The sequence below is a fragment of the Sorex araneus genome, chromosome 3 (genome assembly GCF_027595985.1).
Source record: "Sorex araneus isolate mSorAra2 chromosome 3, mSorAra2.pri, whole genome shotgun sequence".
Classification (NCBI taxonomy): Eukaryota; Metazoa; Chordata; class Mammalia; order Eulipotyphla; family Soricidae; genus Sorex; species Sorex araneus.
In genome coordinates this window covers 37,203,499-37,222,357 of record NC_073304.1, presented here as the reverse complement: position 1 = coordinate 37,222,357, position 18,859 = coordinate 37,203,499, and the positions used below count along the sequence as shown (strand labels likewise).

Below are 18,859 nucleotides of genomic sequence, written 5' to 3'. Positions count from 1 at the left end.
GAGTGATAGTACAGCGGGTAGGGCATTTGCCTTGCACTCGGCAGACCCGGGTTCGATCCCCGGCATCCCATATGGTCCCCCAAGCACCGCCAGGAGTAATTCCTGAGTGCAAAGCCAGGAGTAACCCCTGAGCATCGCTGGGTGTGACCCAAAAAGCAAATAAATAAATAAATAAATAAATAAATAAATTGAAAATGAACCATAAATGGTTTAAAATAAGTTAACATATAGTATTAGATATTATGAGATTTCTTTTGTGTAACTTCAGTCTATATATAGAACTTTTCATCCAAATATCTCCCCTACTCTCTGAAAATTCTCCAAATATGAACTGCTATGTTTTTCTTCTAAATACCATCTGAACATTCTTTAACATCAAATTTGTGTCGGGTTAAAATATATATTTGCATATAATGTTAGAAAGAGATATTCACTCTGTATTCTACAAGTAAAAAACAAAGAAATTTAAGTATTTTTTAAAAATCCTCCAGTTTTAGGCAGATTTTCTTGTTGTTCTTAACTTATTAATTTCCTGATTAGGAATTACTTTATTTTGAGCCTATTTGATAGTATAAGCCACAGTCCAGATCAGATGGCTACAGTAAAGCTCTAATAAACTGTTTTAGGCATAATTCTGGAATCAGAAGCTAAACTTCTAAGCATGGGTTTACACATACCACACATTAAACTACGATAGTTTAATGTTTTATGAGTGGTTCCTGACATAATATTAAAATAGAAAGAAATTCCCTTTATTTTATTTTCTGAAGAAAATAAAATTCGAGACAATTTTTTAAAAAGGTATATTCGACCTGACACCATGCACAAAAGTCAGATCAAAATGGATTAAAGACCTCAACATCAGACCACAAACCATAAGGTACATTGAAGACAAGGTCGGCAAAACCCTCTACGATATTGAAGATAAAGGTATCTTCAAAGATGACACGGAACTAAACAATCTAGTAAAAACAGAAATCAACAAATGGGACTACATTAAACTAAAAAGCTTCTGCACCGTAAAAGATACAGTGACCAGAATACAAAGACTATCTACAGAATGGGAAAGGATATTTACACAATACCCATCAGATAAGGGGTTAATATCAATGGTCTATAAAGCACTGGTTGAACTCTACAAGAAGAAAACATCCAACCCCATCAAAAAATGGGGCGAAGAAATGAACAGAAACTTTACCAAGGAAGAGATACGAGTGGCCAAAAGGCCCATGAAAAAGTGCTCTACATCACTAATCGTCAGAGAGATGCAGATCAAAACAACCACGAGATACCACCTCACACCACAGAGACTAGCACACATCCAAAAGAACAAAAGCAACCGCTGTTGGAGAGGATGTGGGGAGAAAGGGACCCTTCTACACTGCTGGTGGGAATGCCGGCTAGTTCAGCCCTTTTGGAAAACAGTATGGACGATTCTCAAAAAACTAGAGGTTGAGCTCCCATTTGACCCAGCAATACCACTGCTGGGAATATATCCCAGAAAAGCCAAAAAGTATAGTCGAAGTGACATATGCACTTATATGTTCACCGCAGCACTGTTTACAATAGCCAGAATCTGGAAAAAACCCGAGTGCCCAAGAACAGATGACTGGTTGAAGAAACTCTGGTACATCTATACAATGGAATACTATGCAGCTGTTAGAAAAAATGAGGTCATGACGTTTGCATATAAGTGGATCAACATGGAAAGTATCATGCTAAGTGAAATGAGTGAGAAAGAGAGAGACAGACATAGAAAGATTGCACTCATCTGTGGAATATAGAATAATAGACTTATATAAGACTAACGCCCAAGAATAGTAGAAATAAGTACCAGGAGATTGTCTCCATGGCTTGGAGGCTGGTCTCTCATTCTGGGTAACTCAGGGAAGGGACCACCAAGTAAAATGTGGTTGGAGGTCCTGTGGGGGAAGGGTGATGCGGGCCGAATACAGACTAGAGACTGAACACAATGGGCACTCAACACCTTTATTGCAAACCAGAACACCTAATCAGAGAGAGAGTGAACAAAAGGGAATTCCCTGCCATAGTGGCAGGGTGGGGTGGGGGGAGATGGGACTGGGGAGGGGGGGAGGGATGTTGGGTTTACTGGTGGTGGAAAATGGGCACTGGTGAAGGGATGGGTTATCGAACTTTGTATGGGGGAAACATGAGCACAAAGATGTATGGATCTGTAACTGTACCCTCACTATGACTCTCTAATTAAAAATAAACTAGTAAAAAAAAGGTATATTAAATATCCCTCTTAAAAATTAAAAAGTAACTTATTAATATATTTAGAAATATTAAAATATTGTTAATACAAAAACCAGAGGAATTTATACATGTTTCTCCTTGCCTGCCTACAAACTTACACAGTTTTAAAAATGACAAAGGCTACCTACTGATTAATACTGGACTAATGCTTCATTTATCCTGAAATATCTTACAGTAAACTTTTCAAGATGTTCCACACCAGCAATATTACAAGTTGATTGTTAAATTGTTAATTTCTCAAAGAGTAGCTGCTCTAGTTTGCTCTTATTTGACAGTAACTGTTCAATCTGGGACACATGGCTACAGTACGAGCTCTAACTAATTCTTAGCATATTTCTAGAATTAGAATAGTTTTCCAGTTTTAGGTTATTTCACAAGGAGAATAAAACACCACCTGATTCTTAGGTTGTTGGTCAATGAGGGTTGATGACATAAAGGATACATGTCCTTGACTCTAGCTCTGCTTGTCCTAACTTCAAGTGGAATGAAATTTAAACCACATAACAGATTACAATGAGCATACTGAGTAAGAATATAAATCCCAGAAGATATAAACATATGTTAAAACAAAAAGACATTCATATCTCCAAAAGAGTTCATGTGTCTAACTCCATCAGATTTTAACTCAAGACACTTTGGAGAACCTACTAAAAAGGTACCTGCAAGCTATGTTTAATGAGTTGAAAAAAATCAAAAAGGCCAATGCAATTATGATTCTCAAATAAGACAAAGCATGGAAAATTCAACAGCAATATGGCAAACATGGCACTAACTTTAGATATGATTTTGAATGGATAAGCTTAAAAATGAGCATCACAGGGGCTGGAGAGATAGCACAGCGGGTAGAGCGTTTGTCTGACACATGGCCGACCCAGATTTGATTTCCAGCATCCCATATGGTCCCCTGAGCACCGCCAAGGGGAATTCCTGAGTATAGAGCCAGGAGTGACCCCTGTGCATCACCGGGTGTGAAATAAAAAGAAAATAAATAAATAAATAAATAAATAAATAAATAAATAAATAAATAAATAAATAAATGAGCGTCACATCTACAATCCAGCATGGGATTCTACAGACATCAAACATCGTCATGTGGAAACCTCATTTCATATTTTAGAACTACAACACAGTGCAGATTTCTCTGTATTTTGTGAAACAGCACAGGACAATGTCTTCAATGGTAACCTGGGAGGGAGATATATGTACTGGTACTTGTTCAGTCAGATGGAAGCTTAATTACTCAAGTTCCCCAATGATCACCCAAATCAAGGTTTCTACAAACAATAAAAAATATTTCTTTGTAATATACATTGTGCCAGGCTGTACTCTAAGTATTTTATATTAATTAATTTTCTTAGTTCTCATAACTAACACTGTGAAATAGGTCATATTATTCCATTTCACTGATGAAAAACTGAAGATTGGGTTTAGTAAGAACTTTCGTTCCCTAAATTTCATCAAGTAGGCTTAAGATCACAAGTAATCCTTAGACTGAAAAACCTAGTGACTATCTTTTAAGTCTCCTCCTGCTTAATCAGGGCTGCTTTTTCAACCCCTTCTTGAAATACTTTTCCTCACGGTCTGCGGGACACTTAAATTCTAGATTTTTCCCTACCTCTATATTTCCTTACTTTACTAGTCTCTGATAATTTTACCTAGTCTTTCATATTGCTAAATATTGGACATTACTTCTTAGTACGTTTATCCAGCTACACTCAATCCCATGGAAGGGTCAACAAGTTCCAACCAAACTTGAAAAATGCTAACAGTTCTCTATGCCAACACTTCCCAAATGCATGTTGTTATTAAGAATCTCTTCCCCTGAAAATCTAGACTTCTCTGTTGACTCTTAGATATTTGAATTTTTATGTCTAGTAAGCATCTTAAACTTCAGATGAATTTCAAACATTTGAAACTTATAACATCATTCTCCACCCAAATTCTTCTGCTTTCCCTATCATTTTCTCCATCTCTATTGATTTTAAGGCCCAAGGAATAAAAAGTAAATTAAAATAATCCAAAATCATCTTTAAGTTTTCTTTTCCTTTAACATTCTACATATTATCTGTAAGTAAATACTGTTGATTTGGTTTTATCTGAAAAAAATGCAACCAGTATCTAACCACTGCCCTCTCTCACTACTATCTTGCCCCGAGGCATCATCATCTATCACTAAATTACTACAATAACCTCTCTAAACTTTCTCTCTTCTTCTTTGACATCCCAGAATTTAATTTCAATACAGATGCCAGAATGACACTGATAAAATTCCAGATAGTATCATTTTCTTCTCAGAATCCAGAAAGAACCCTGTCCATAGAATCACATGGTTTACACAGTCATGTTTGATAAGATTCCATTACCTTTCTTTTTTTTTTCAATTTTATTTTATTGAATCACCATGTGGAAAATTACAATGCTTTCAGGCTTAAGTCTTAGTCATACAATGCTGAAACAACCATCCCTTCACCAGTGCCCATATCCCACCACGGAAGACAAAAAAACAAACAAACAAAAAACCACAGTACACCTCCCATCCCGCCGACCCCCGCACCCCCCCCAGCCTTGTAACTGATAAATTTCACTTTACTTTCTATTTACTTTGGTTACATTCAATATTTCAACACAAACCTCACCATTATTATTAGGAGCACCCCACTAGAGTCAGACCTGTTGTGAAGAGAAATGAGGTCTCGCGGCCGCAATAGCGGCCACGCGGTTTTGTATTTCTGTACTTTAACAACTAAGTCCAGGGAGATTTCTTCTGGATATTCGATCGTTGCAAGCTTGTAAACCCCATCTGTGGTCGTCATAATATGGCTTCCCCACGCCCTTCATCCCCGGGAAGGGGCAGGCGAGAGAGAGAAATACCTTTCCCCTCCTGGGCGGGCATGGGGTCGTGGCTTGGTTCTCAGGCTGGAGACATTCTGCAAGGAGCAGTCCATGTTGAAGTTGGTTCAGCTGGGTCTGGATTCACGCTCCTGCAGCTGTGGAGGAAGCACGCGCATGCGGCCCCCGGGGTCACATCTCGGCGGCCTCCATTATCTTTCTGATCTCATATTAAACCATCTCTCCCTGGAGACACATTACTTATTTTATTTATTTGTTTGTTTGTTTTTGCAATTCAATTAGGGGAAACATAATAGAGCACTCAGTATTAAAAAAAATGCCAAAGCTGTCCCAATTCTTAACAAAGCACAGGTTAGAAAGTCCAGTGGAACCAGACCACCTTCATCCTGTCCACCACCATAGGAATCGAGTCGAAAACAGGCCACACACCCAGGAGGGTGAACTGATAGTCCTCGTTGACATGGCCATCATCATAGTAGTCAATGATGGTTGATGATCCAGTTGTGGCTATTGAAAGGCAACTCATAACCCATCCAGGAGCAGAGTCCAGATCAGTGACTAACTACAAGGGCACTCCACTCTGCGACATGCAGGGTTTCCCACTTTAGAATCTCCTTCCACAACTGTTCATTATTATGATAGTGGATTTTAGTGAGACTGTGCATACTGGCCTGGCTAATGCCCTCATTCTTCCACTTCCACCTTTCCGTAATGTTGCATTCCAGAATATCTCTTCCACTTTTCCTCTGAATCTGGTTTAGAAATGGAAGACTCCTCTCTCACAGTCAACAGTGCCAATGGCTGATGGGGGCTGGACTCTGCTTAGGTGGCGACATCAGATGGGAAGGATCTAGGTTCTCCTTATTCTCAATTTTGGCCCTGCGTTCTTCATGGGCAGGCACAAATTGGCTGAGTTGGATGGCTCTGCATTCACCGGATAGTCTGCCGTTTGTCCTTTATGCACTGGACATCCTGAAGGCAGAGGTGATGTCTGATGGTCTGAAGCATTTGAGGTCTGAACAACAACAGCCAGGGTCAAGGAAGACAAACCCATGGTTGGTTTCCCAGTGTCCAAACCAAGTTTAAAGTGACAATGATGTGCCGTGGCCACCTTCCTCTCCCTGGGTCATCACTGTTGCCCGGTCCACTCAGTATACAATGTGGACACAGATTTTATTTATGATGGCTTTAAAAGATTGATTTTAAACTCATCATGTTAATCATTATTAATATTTCTTTGGTTTAAATTTATACAGGAAAAGTTCTACCCGACAAAAATTTCTAAATTCCACAATAGATAGATGTTTTATTTTTCCTTCTATTCAGCTAGTAAGCCACTATGCTATAAGCCTACTTACTTGAGACTCAAGCCAAAGATTTTAAAGGCAGTACTTATATAACAATGTTCACAAGACATAGCTTCTCAGGAATCCCAGCATTTTCACTGCAGATAAGCTTTTGTCAAATGCACATATGTTCCCACCCCATACAGGCTATCTCAATGAAGTGTTATCGCTGACAGCATTTCAGTCCAAACACAAACTGGAAAACAACCATCACAGTTTTATTAATAAAATCCATACATTACTGTGTAATGGCTTTATAAATAAATCTAAACATAAATATGCTAAACTCACTGTAGACTACAGAATGTTTTATATTAAAGACTTACAGAAGAATTTTAACCCTGAAAGTTCTTATTTGAGGACTTAGTATGATTTTTTCCCCTGACTCCATTCTCAACTACTTACAATTCTAGGAGTGAAACAGAAAACATGTTTTGAAAAATATAAAAATATTTTAGTCCAGCTTCATGTGCAATACTGACACATTTTCTACCTTTATTAAACACAAAATTATAAACTTACTTGAATGATTAAACTTCTAACTCATCCTAGCAAGTAGCATAGAATGATCCTCCCTTTTTTAAAAGAGTCTTTATATTTAAGGGATGCAGAAAGAAGCTATGTTGGAGATGGGCTTAAGGGCCAAAGAAATATCAGGGATAACCTAGATCTAATGAATACAGAGAGGAAAGATGACAGAGAGAATTGACAAGAGGCTGTCAAAATAGTACAGGAGCACTGTAAATGGAACCAAAGAGCACTTCCAAGGACCACACAATATAACAAAAGAAAATGGACCAGACATATATGCACAACAGAAAGATATTGTAACAATAAGTTTCTGATAGATTTAGAAAGGTTGGGATATTCCCTGCTAGCCAAGAACTTTCAAACACACGATACAGAGCTTTGGGAGTTGTTAGAACAGATTTAGACATACAATTGCATATACTTAGATAAGAAATAAATGAAAGGGAAGCAAAAACCAAGAGAAGAATCATGCTACATGGCAGGCTTAGTTCAGGACAGAGAAATGACCAAATTCATGTGCCCCTGCTTTCTTCAAAAAGTCACAAAATGACAGTAAATAGGCATCTTAAATGCATAAAACCACAGACAACTTAATTAGACATCGCAAAAATAAAATTTTGAAAGACTGAAACATAGGAAAGGCAGAGATTGATTGACATATCTAAGAAGATTCCATTATTTTGAATTGGGGAGTGGGGGTGGCCACATCTGGTGGTACTCAGGGCTTATTCCTGACTCAAGAGTCATGAATCACTCCTAAGAGTGTTCAGGAGATCATCTTCGGTAACAAGGGTCAGACCCAGTTTGGCTGCATACAAAGCAAGAGCCCTACTTATTGTACTATCACTATGCACCCTTCATGTTCTGTTTCAATTTAGGCACTGTGATTTACAAAGTTTTCCATAACAAACTTTCAGGCATAAAATTTTTCCATCCTACCATAAGTATCACCTTTTCTCCACTAGTATTCCCAGATTCCCTACCACAAGAACAAAACAAAAATAGCAAGAGTCAAGACAATTATAACCCAAACCCCTAAACTTCCTACACAATAATACAGAACCTCTTAAACTTTTGAAATTGAGGAGACGAAGTTGGACCTGAAACTGGAGGGCTTATTGAAAGTCTGTTTAAGAAGTTCAATTCCTGGCACTACATCTGGCACTCCATCCACCAACATGATTCCAGAGCCAGAAGTAAGCCCCCAGCACCACCAAAATGAAAAAAAGTGTGACCAATTTCCCAAGAAAGACACAATTTTTCTTTCTGAATTTCCATGATTTTCTCTTAAAATTTTCCTATGCTAAATTAGTCATTAGAATAATACAGCTATTGGAAGGTTCTCATGAGGAAGTTTCTCATAAGACATTAATGGCTATCAAAATTTCCCTGGATGAGTGGACTAATTTAAAAATGCCCATTAAAATCCTAAAATATTTTTAAATGACAACTTCTCTAAGATGCACATAAATGTTTTGTTTTGTTAGGAAATAATAACGATACAAGGATAATCATGCTTCTAACTTGAAAAAGTTCATATATTTACTTTTAGAATATTCAAACTTTATCACTAAATTCTGAAAATGGTAGTAGAGTCCATTGTTCCAAAACCATTTAAATTTTCTGATGATCTTCTTCCAAAGCCCAAAAAGGCAATAGGACCTGGGATTTGGTTTTGTTTATTCCATTATGAAATCATACATAAACACATGAATACACACACAGTCACCGATAAAATTTTCGGTATCTTTGATTCCTAGTTCTTATGAATGTCCCTTTTGTGGTCTTCCCCTGTAAGAGTAACAGTCACTTTTCAAGGGACAGGGATACAGCTGAGGGAAAAAAAGCAACACCATTTTGTGTTAAAATTAGACATTTTTAAGCCTATAGCCAAAACAATATTCTTGAAGGCACAGATTTTCTTGTAAATGATGAAACCTTAGATAAGAGAACTTTTGTTTCATTCCCACTGTTAAAATCCAAAAACATGGATGGGAGAAGACTCTACAATAAGTATAGGTGAGAAAAATAAATAAGGGGGCCAGAGCAATAGAAAAAGCAAGTATGGCACTTGACTTGAGCCTGGCCAACCTGGGTTCCATTTTTGGTACCACATAAAGTTATCTGATACCCACCAGAATCACCCTGAGCACAGAAATAGTAATAAGCCCTAAGCAGAGAAAGGTGTGAGAAAAATAAACACATACAGAAAAGAAATATAGGGATTTTTTTAAAAAAGAAATCCAAAAAGAAACTCAAATAGGTTGAAGTAAAATTTAAAATCTAAAAACTATAAATAAGTTTTTCATATTTCCCCAATGGGAATTCTGGAAAATGATTGACAATATGACCAAGATGACCATAAAACAGATAAAGCATCAAGGAGCACCTTGAAAGGAGACATACAATAAAATAATAAGTCACGAAGTTTTTAAAATAGCAAAAGAAAAATAGTCATGTATGTTTATCTCAGTTTAACTCTACACAAACTTAATCTACCATTACAATACTTAAAAAAATAGCCTGGAGAAGTGGTCTGAACCTACAACTAAAAGATGTAATGTCAAAATTCATTCAATTATTCAGAAAGTACTTATCTAGCACCTACTCTGCCCACTTCATCAGGGAGAGAGTTGAACCAGACAGGCAAACTCCTTGTTTTCATGGCTCCTGTCACAGTTGAGGAGACAAGTAAGTCTATAAGGAAACTAAAAAATCTAATTATGACCTTCAAAGAAGGATCATAGAATAGAGGACAATGTTTAGAGCGATAAGAAGTTATCATGAGAGTATGAATTACCAATTCCTGGTAAATTTTTCCACCGTAACGATAGGGAAAAGTCATTCTTTAAAAGTCTCTTTTATCTTGGTATCATCAGCTTAGCTTCTTTACATTTTTGTTTGCCAGGCAGCAATACTCTAAGGCCTAAATTTTCTTTCAACCTCTCATAAAACCTCCCATATCTTTTCTCTTTAGTTTTGTAGTGATCAACTTCAAGACTCAGTCCATACTCCTGTCCTGAGTCTAGCATAGATATTTCCAAACCACCCTTTTCTTTGGTTGGGGTTTCCTTTGATGGGGGAGGGCAATAGTTGTGAAGACACATCAGGTAGTAGCCAGGACTTACTCCTGGCTCTGCTCTCAAGAGATAACTCTTGGCAGGGCTCAGGAAGCCATATGGGACAGTTGGGATAGAACCCAGGCCGGACGTTTGCAAGGCAAGTGTCCTGCCCACTGTATACCTCTCTAGCTTCAGTGAACCACACTTTTACTCAAAAAAAAAATCCATGTTGACATCTCATTCTATCAGGATAACTACATTTGATCTTTTAATAATTTGCTCTCAATAACACAGTTTTCAATATTTAACACACAGGCTATGATTATGGAGCAAAGAAAACAGAAAAGAAATACCCATATCAGGTAGAGGGAAGGCAAGGAGAAGTAAATATCAAAGAAGTCAAAGGATATGATTCCAGAAGAATAAAAAAAACCTCAAAATTCAGCAAAAGTGCTCAGACATATGGTACAAGGAAGGTGTAGATAGTAAAAGGAAATACTAAAATGCAAGCACATGCTTTAGGAAGCTAGTTCAAAAGGGAGGAAACTGGCAGATAGTTGATATCAAAGAAAGGATAGGGCACTTGACTTGCACGAGGCCAACCTAGATTCTACCCATGGCACCACCACATAGGGTCCCCCAAGTCCTGCCAGGAATGATTCCTGAACACAGAGCCAAGAGAAAACTCTGAGTAATGCCAGGTATGACTGAAAAACTTAGGAAAAGAAATAAAAAAAGGGAAACGTTGAATTTTATCCACATATTTATACATTTTAGGACTAAAGAGGCATGAACATATATGAGGGTCATGGAAAAAGATTCAATAGATCATAATACAAAGAATATAGAAAAAATAAAAATAATAATTGGGCGAGGGAGAACCTCAAGTACAAAGCAACCCTACATACATATCTTATACTATTTTACAAAAAAGGAAAACCGTCTGTTGAGATGATAAAGATTGGCCATCCATTTAGAAGATGTGGGAAGAAAATGTGTAAGAGCTAAATAAGAATAGCTGCTTAGCAAAATATGAGACAGAGGTGACATCAAATAAGTAAAGCATTGCAAAACTGAGAAGCATGCTCTTAGCCACACCTGCTCACATATGTTTGGTTTCTTCCATTTAATACTCAGTAATCTTGCAATAGAGACAAAAGATAAAGGTATTGGGAATTGTTAGGACATGATACAACAAAAGGACAAGGGAGTCTAATATCTAGAGTGTTGGATAATGTATATATATAGAGATATTATTCTCTAGCTAGTTATATACAGAGAGATAAATACATTGTGTATATGTTGTTTATATATATTGGTACGGGGAGACAAATGTCATTCTCCAGATGGTTCTCCTAAGGAAGAGAAATGAGGAAAGCATATCTAATATGGGGGCATTTGGATACTTTAATAAGGAAAGAGGCAAATCCACATGAAGTTCAGTATATGTATACTTCTAAGGCCATGACTCTCACCTTGAAGTCTCAGTGAAACAGTAAATATCAATTAGTTTTCACTGAAACTGAATTTAAGCATCATTCATTTATGTTAATTTAAATCAATAAGTCTCTTAAATAACACAGTCATGAATTATGATTTTAAAACCATTATTCAACATAAATTCAACTTTAACAAAGCCAGAATCTGAAAAGGCAATTCTCAAGCTACCTTCCAAGAGAATTTTAAACAGCTTCTAGCACTTCTTGAGTTTACTTGGATATGATACTTGTGGCATAAAAATTACACTTACACACATATACTATATATCTAACACCTAAGCTCCCACCAAGGCCTATCCCAGTTATAATAATTTACACCCAGCTGAGCCCTACTCCTCTCTGAGCTCAGGCATCTGTACCTCAGGATCAATTGAGGTACTCTGGTTGGAATCCAGGTCTGCCATGTGTGATCAGCTCCTTGCCTCCTGTGTTATCTCCGCCTCTCTTGTATTCAGGTACTGATTAACATTGTATAAGTATAAAGGATTAATGTTTTTAAAAGTCTCATCTTAGGAAAATGGCACTGGCAAGGTTCTTTAATGGAGAGAAATGAAGAGTTTGTTTTTTTCATTTTTAAACTTTATTTTTCTGTCTTTTTTGGGTCACACCCAGAAATACTCAGGGATTAATCCTGGTGGTGCTCTGGGACCCTGTTAAAACCAGTGCAAGACAAATGTCCTTCCTGCTATCCTATCTCTTTGGCCCCTATTGAAAACAGTTTAAATGAACTTTACTGTGCATAGGAGTACACTCAGGGCACTCCAGAGGAGGGTGAATGAGAACCCTCCCTGCCCCGAGAGACCCAGCCCTGGCAGCCGACCTCCACTACCCAATGGCCGCCATGCTCCAGGCCGCTTTCCGGATGCTCCAGCCGAGCCTCACGCATGAATGAAGTCCCACGGAACCCAGATAATGTGAAACTTTGTGACCTTGGACTCTGGACTCAATGGGACCTAGAAGCAGAGATCTTTGTGGCCACATGACACATTATAAGACACTTCCTACCCATTTTCCATGATAACCACACCATATTTGATGGAGTTCAGACAGTAGGCAACAAGTGTTTTATATATATATATATATATATATACATATATATACATATATATATATATCGTAGGGCATTTGCCTTGCACATGGTCGACCCAGGTTCGATTCCTCTGTCCCTCTTGGAGAGCCCGGCAAGCTACCGAGAGTATCCCACATGGTAGTGCCTGGCAAGCTACCCATGGCATATTAGATATGCCAAAAACTGTAACAAGAAGTCTCACAGTGGAGACATTACTGGTGCCCGCTCGAGAAAATTGATGAGCAATGGGAGGACAGTGTTATATACCTCTCAGAGAGCTCAGCAAGCTACTGAGAGTATCCCTCCCGCACGGGCAGAGCCTGGCAAGCTACCCATGGTGTATTTGATATGCCAAAAACAGTAATGATAGGTGTCATTCCCCTGACCCTGAAAGAACCTCCAATCGTTGGGAAAGATTGGCAAGGAGAGGTTGCTAAAATCTCAGGGCTGGGAAAAATAGAGATATTACTGGTGCCCCCTCAAGTAAATTGACAAACAATGGGATGACAGTGATACAGTGATGTAAATATTAAGTAGGAAAATATAAATATATAGAAACTGGATTTAAATTCCTCTAAATGATATCACTGGATAAATAATATAGGGGTTAAATGCATGCAGTTGATTGCAGTCTAATCCCCAGGACCACATGGCCCCCAAAGTATCACCTAATGCAGGCCTGGAAACCCTAATCACTGCTTGAGAAAGAAAGAAAAGAAGGAAGAAAGGAAGGAAGGAAGGAAGGAAGGAAGGAAGGAAGGAAGGAAGGAAGGAAGGAAGGAAGGAAGGAAGGAAGGAAGGAAGGAAGGAAGGAAGGAAGGAAGGAAGGAAGGAAGGAAGGAAGGAAGGAAGGAAGGAAGGTTCATCCATTTATTCAATTTATACTTAGAAAGCACAACTGAACTTGAAACAGCCGCGGGATACAGGGCCAGCCCCAGCCGAGGCCGGTGCTCGGCTCCGGCCGGCCGGGTTTTCGGCCCGGGTGCCCATGCCTCTGCAGAGCCGGTGGATGTGGAACGAGCGGGAACCAGAGACAGCTTTAGGAATTGGGGTTCCAGCAAGTGCTTGCACCCATGTATGGAGACTGTGAACTAACTTTGGCTACATGCTCTTCCAGGAAGGGAAATGATTCATTTTCAAACTTAAATCTTCGCGGACTTAATTACTATAATACAGAAATTGTAAACCGCGCGGCCGCAGCGGCTGCGCGACATTTTATCTCTTCATTCTCATCAGTGGAAAACTTATTATCAAATATTTCCCTGTTAGTAGAGCTGTATTCTTAGGGGATAAATTCCAACAAAAATAGTGAGTCTGTTTTGAAACTCTAACAACAATAGTGAGTTATGTGTTGAAATCTGGAATGTAATCAAGGTAAAGAGAAAAGGAAGTGAAATTATCACTCACGTATGGGGTGGGTTGGGGGTGAGGGGTGGGATGTATACTTTTTTGTTGTTGTTGTTTGTTTGTTTTGTTTTTGCTTTTGTTTTTGTTTTTATTGGTGGTGGAATATGGGCACTGGTGAAGGGATGGGTGTTTGAGCATTGTGTAACTGAGATATAAGCCTGAGAACTTTGTAACTTTCCACTTGGTGATTCAATAAAATAAATTTAAAAAAAAAGAAAGCACAACTATCAAGTATGCACAATGTTTTATGATAAATATAAAATGATGAATAGGACAAACACAGATACTGTTTTTAGCAAGGTTATGTCACTTTTTAATTCACTTTTTCAAAATCTTAGCTCTTGGATCATATTTGTAGAGAGAGAATCTAAAGATAGAAATGGGGTCCAAATTGGGATGGAGACAGTAGTATGATGAGACAGATGATGAAGATGGGGATGAGATAGAGATGGACTACATTTGAGTGTAGAGATAGAGAAGGGTGTAGGTAATGATTAACTGAAGATCAAATGGAACTAGGAAGAATGGGATGGGAACAATGTTGAGAGAGAGAGAGAGACAGAGACAGAGAGACAGAGATGATGGAGTGGCTTTCTTGTCAGATCTTCACCATACACTGACATATTAATGATCGAGAAGTATATGGCTTATATCCCTAACATCATACCAAAAATATAAAACTAGATAAATGCTGAACAAATTAAATATGTTTGAGTTGTACAGGACACAGTGAGTTCAAAAGAACAAAAGTGAAACAAGCTGGTTATTGGGCGACCTAGAAAATTAACCGTTGCTTTCTAGGAAAACTGTCTTCAGAATAAAATGTGTGAAGACATGACCAGGCATAAAAAAACACTATTTTAAATGAATAATTTTTTTCAAAAAAGGTAAAAAATATTTTTAATAAGAACAGAATAAAGTGATATCATATAGTCTCACTATAAAAAAATTTTAAACTTTGGGTTCCATAAAATGTTTTTTCTCATGGGACACTCAGTTCATTAAATAAAATAAAAAGAAAAAAATAAAAGATTTTGACGTTCTTTTTACAAGTAGGGGTAGGCATAAAGAATTGACCCAGTTTCTAAATAAACATTTGGCTTAAAGCTCTCACCATCTGGCTAACACTAAAATGAGAAATGAAAATAAACTTGTTCATATTCCATCTCCTACATACACCACAACAGCAGGAACAAGGAAAAAAAACTAATGTACAATCTAATATTACGTCTGAGTCAGCTGGTGTTCTATATTAAAATTTCTAGAGAATTCTTTTAATATTGGAAAGGGAAGGGGTAACAACTTTTTAAAAAAAATTTAATTCATAATTGGGTTTCAGTCATATAATGTTCCAACACCTGTCCCTTCACCAGTATACATCTCCCACCTCCAATATCCCCAATTTCACTCCAGCCCTGTACCCCACCACCCGCCTCTATGGCAGGCACTTTTCTTCCTCTTCTCTCTCTCTCTCTCTCTCTCTCTCTCACACACACACACACACACACACACATACACAACTAACTTTTAAACCTGCCTAAATATTAATCTGAGTCAAACATCCACATCAGTAACTCACTGATGTGGTGTACAGACTATTCCCTGAGTTCTAGTCCCACGCGAAGGCAGATGTATTTCACTCTCCTAGCTTTTAATTTCTATCAGGCAAAATATATCTTTTTCAAAAATCATACCTTCTTATTTCTATAATATTTACCAAGAATTTCCCTTTTATTTTTTAATGTATTTTTGCATCGAATCACTGTGAGATACAGTTACAAAGCTTTAATGATCAGATTTCAGTCATGCAATGTTCCAACATCCATCCCTTTACCAGTGTACATTTTCCATCACCAATATCCCCCATATCCCTCCTGCCACCCCACATCCCACCCTTGCTCCCAGCCTGCCTCTATGACAGGCACTTTGCTTCTCTCTCTCTCTCTCTCTCTCTCTCTCTCTCTCTCTCTCTCTCTCTCTCAGGTATTACAGTTTGCAATACAGATACTGAGAGGCCATTATGTTTGATCCTTTACCTACTTTCAGCACACATCTCCCATTCAGAGAGATCCCTTCCAACATCATTGTCATAATGGTCCCTTCTCTATCTCAACTGCCCTCTCTCCCAGCCTGTGAGTCAGGTTTCCAACAATGAACCATTCATCTTGGCCTTTGTTTCTACTGTCCTTGGGTGTTAGTCTCATACTATGTTGTTTTTTGTTTTTATATCCCTCTAATGAGTGCAGTCATTCTATGTCTGTCCTCCTTCTTATTTCTGACTTATTTCACTCAGCATGTCCATCGATTTATAAGTGAATTTAATGACTTCATTTTTTTCTAACAGCTCTATAGCAGTCCATTGTGTAGATGGACCATCGTTTCTTTAACCAGTCATCTATTCTAGGGCATTCAGGTTGTTTCCAGGTACTGGCTATTATGAACAGTGCTGCAGTGAACATATAAGTGCTCTTTACCTCCCTCAGCCTGAAATCCAGCCCGCCACAAAGGGAAGGCTGGATCCTCATTGATTCACTGTGAAACTGCCTCCCCTCCAGGATCCACCCTTAAAACATCGATTTAACATCTTAAACTCAAGTGTGTGGACCACAGAGAATTTTTCCTTTTAACTCTACTAAATGCATTTCAAACGTGTGCTGAGGTACATGATATATATGAAAAGTCCTAAAACACTTAAGTTATACCTCTCTTTTTTGGATACTAACATCATGCCCAATAAGCTGCCAAATTTTATAATTGACATAATTACATTAATAAAATTTTAATACAGGTAAAGTAAAAACTAAAAAAGAATTTAAACATTATTTCAACTACTTCATCTCATAATTAAAAATATCAAAACCCAGATATATGCAAAACTCTCTTAGTTCTCACAGTCCTCTGACCCTAATTGTTGGGGTCTCCACTCTTTCATTTATTTCTCCTTCAATGAAAAGTGGTAAAGTCAAGGGCCATAATCTCACTTGGTTTGTATTTGAATCCCACAGAGCATTCTAAATGAGTTTGTAAGCTGGAGAATATAAGTCTCTTCTGCAAGATGTTGAGTGACTACTGTGTGACTGAATCCTCCCTGGTGGCACTTTTCTAGTCAGAAGGAGATTTAAATTCTCTTTCTACACATCCCACTGGCAGTTGCTCCTATTCTGTTTCTAAATGTGCTAACCCATTTTTCTCCTATATTACAGGTCATGCCAGTTACAAAAATATTCTTAGATTATTTGAGTTATTACAACTACATTCTACTTGAAAACTCTACATTGATTTTTTTCCTTGGGGGGCCATAGCCAGAGATGATCAAGGATTACTCCTGTCTCTGGACTCAGGAATAATCACTCCTGGCGGTTCTCAGGGAATCATATAGGATGTTGGGGATCAAACCTGGGTTGGCTGTGTGCAAGGTAAATGAAATGTTCTACCCACTATACTATCAGTCCAGTCCTACATTAATGTTACTATGACTAGTTTTACTGCATACTAATTGAACCTTTAAAAAAATCACATCTATATATTTTAGTTTTGCTTTATTTTATAAAGACTGAACATGCATAGCAAGCCACCAGAATGGATTTTTACTATTATATTTCATGTAGATCAAGCTGCGTCAAGTTGGGAACTAAGCAAGCAGTAATGAAAAATATAAAAACCACTTTCAAATTTAAAAATTGTTATAGTTCAACTGGTCAGTTGAAATATCTTATCAAATTACTCTCTTTAATATTAAAACAAAGCAAACAAATAAGTACATGGAAAATGAGATAAAGTATGATTTATGGCAAAAGTTATTCATAATATTTTGTTTCTTATAAATCTGCAATACATATATACATGTATAGTCTTATGGTATAGTAAGCTAAAATATAATTTATGTAATTATTTAATAAAGAAGAATAAACTAAGTGAACAATTATTTTCTTGATAAATACTTGAATGTAGATTTGTAAAAATATATCATCAGGAAAATTTCATGCTCACACATCTTTTCATATTCACTAAAACAAATAACCAGTATATTATGGTGCCTTTTGAACAGAAGCACAATTAGTCAGTCTGCTAATCTTTTTTTTTTTTTGCTTTTTTTTGGGGGGGTCACACCCAGCGATACTCAGGGGTTACTCCTGGTTCTGCACTCAGGAATTACCCCTGGTGGTATTCGAGGGACCATATGGGATGCTGGGAATCAAACCCGGGTCGGCTGTGTGCAAGGCAGATGCCTTATTTACTGTGCTATCGCTCCAGCCCCAGTCTGCTAATCTTTAGAAGAAAAACGTTACTAAAGGCCCAATAAGATTAAATAAATGAAATCTATTAGAAAAACATTTGAGGAAGGCATCATTAAGCATTAACTGAGCAAATTAACAAAGAGATTTTCCAACTGGTATGGGGAAAAGATGCTGCTTTTAACAACTACTACAAAAAAATATTTTCACTGTCATTTTGTAAATATCAGCAAACAGGTTCATTCACGAAGAGAAACAGAATAAGAGGGAGCTGAATATTCTGAGAAGTTTCTGGCTGCTGTCAGATACATGAAGTCCACTGGGCTCAGAGCATTCGAGAAATGTAAATTAAAGTATAGAATGCCTTATGTTGAAAAGAACCAAACAAATCATTCCAGTCCTGAAATATGAGCAAGTGAATTCTTCATCTTGGATATGAGGATGTAAAACAAACACTTAAAGTTAACAGCCCAGATGACAAACTACCCATCAATGGATAAAAAGTTTTGTTATATGTGGTTCAAAATAAAATACAACAGGTAGGATGCTTGCCATGAACACAGTCAAGCTGGGTTCAATTCCT

General features: G+C 37.6%; 1 protein-coding gene and 1 pseudogene across 1 annotated transcript in view; both read right to left on the bottom strand.

Annotated features, from left to right (window-relative positions):
* Positions 1–18,859, bottom strand: part of KCNH5 (potassium voltage-gated channel subfamily H member 5) — a 349,253-nt gene that overhangs the window by 195,762 nt on the left and 134,632 nt on the right. The window lies entirely within an intron of this gene.
* LOC129403319 (holocytochrome c-type synthase-like) lies at positions 5,480–6,383 on the bottom strand (annotated as a pseudogene).